A 1,484-nucleotide genomic window follows, 5' to 3' on the forward strand; every position below is an offset into this window, starting at 1 on the left:
AAGGAGCTCTGAGATCCACCAAGTCCTCACAACAAGTTGGTTGCCTTGAAGTAGATGTTTCTTTATTCATGAGAGCTGTTTACAACACGAAGGACCTGTGAACATAGTCTCCTCTTTTGACCTTTTTTTATTTTTAATTTTCTACTATGACATTATTTCTTAATCATGTGATCTACCTTTCACCCTCCCTCCTCCTCTCTCCATCCCTTCCTTCCTCCTCCTTTCCTTACTTTTTTTCTTTCTTCTTTCCTTCTTAACTTTCTCCCTTCCTTGAGCCCTTTCCCTTCCCTTTCTCCATCCTCTTTTCCTCTCTCTCCCTTTCTCCTTTCTTCTTCCCTTTTAATTCATGCATGAGGTTGAAAGAATTGTTCTAGTTTTGTTTTTGTTTCTGTGAAGCCTGTGATTTTTATTCCATAAAGTTTGGTATTGTTTCAGCATCCTAGAGAAACTCTTGAGTGTGATTGGGCATTTCTGATTGCAGGGTAGAGGACTAGTCTGTAATTACTGTGGCTATTGCCTGCTAGACTCTTGGGGGCATCGGACAAGGTTGCTCTACATTCCTCAGGAGAAGGACTCAGATGAGAATCACAGAGGGCATTTGGGAAACACTCATCTGAATGTAACTGTTGAGTGCATCTTAGAATAAGGAGGATTGAAAACCACTTCGGTTTGGAGTAGTGTGCTGGGACTGGTTCCTGCCACCTTATGGGAACCAATGATTAAGGACTTGAGACTTTGCCAGTCTGTTGTCAAACAGTTGTTAGGTAGCATGGGAATATTTACACAGTAGGCATTGGCAAGTGTTGAAATCAAGATTTCTTCCCTCTCTTCCCCTTCTCAGAGGGCTGGTTTATCAGCTTATCCCTGCTTCTGTCCTTGCATAGCCTGTGGTATAACCAGATACAATTTCTGTTCTTGAAAGCACTGGTAGAAAATAATGATGCTTGAAATTCCATGTGGGCAAAACCCACACACCCATGTCTATGTGTTTTCTTGGAGAGTGTGTTCTGGGTTGGTGCATATTATGGTCTGGAAAGCAGTAGGAACTCCGTAAACACCCATTGAAGGGATGAAGCACTGCTAGGTTGATGAGCCTCTCTCTGTACAGCATCAGGCTGGCTTGAGGCCCCTTGGGGATCCTTCTGGAGCCAAAGCATTCTCTGGAGTGATTCTAGAAACTTCATCTCGCATGTCGCTTTACTTAAAAATAATAATTATAACCCTATCAGTATATCCACTATCCATACAAGACTTTCAATTTGAGAGAGCAGAATTGGCATGACCTGTACTTTTTAATATAGTAACTACTTATTAAATGTATTTTAATTGTTGAATAAAATAAAAACATGTGTCTAATAAACTGGAGGGTACACAACTTCATAATTTCCAAAGTATTTGATGGCCATAATATGTGGTAGATTGGAACAGCCCTTCCCAGAAGCTAAAACAGTCCTGGCACATGGTAGGGTGAGGATGCTAAATAT

Source organism: Perognathus longimembris, chromosome 25, assembly GCF_023159225.1.
Source record: "Perognathus longimembris pacificus isolate PPM17 chromosome 25, ASM2315922v1, whole genome shotgun sequence".
Lineage (NCBI taxonomy): Eukaryota > Metazoa > Chordata > Mammalia > Rodentia > Heteromyidae > Perognathus > Perognathus longimembris.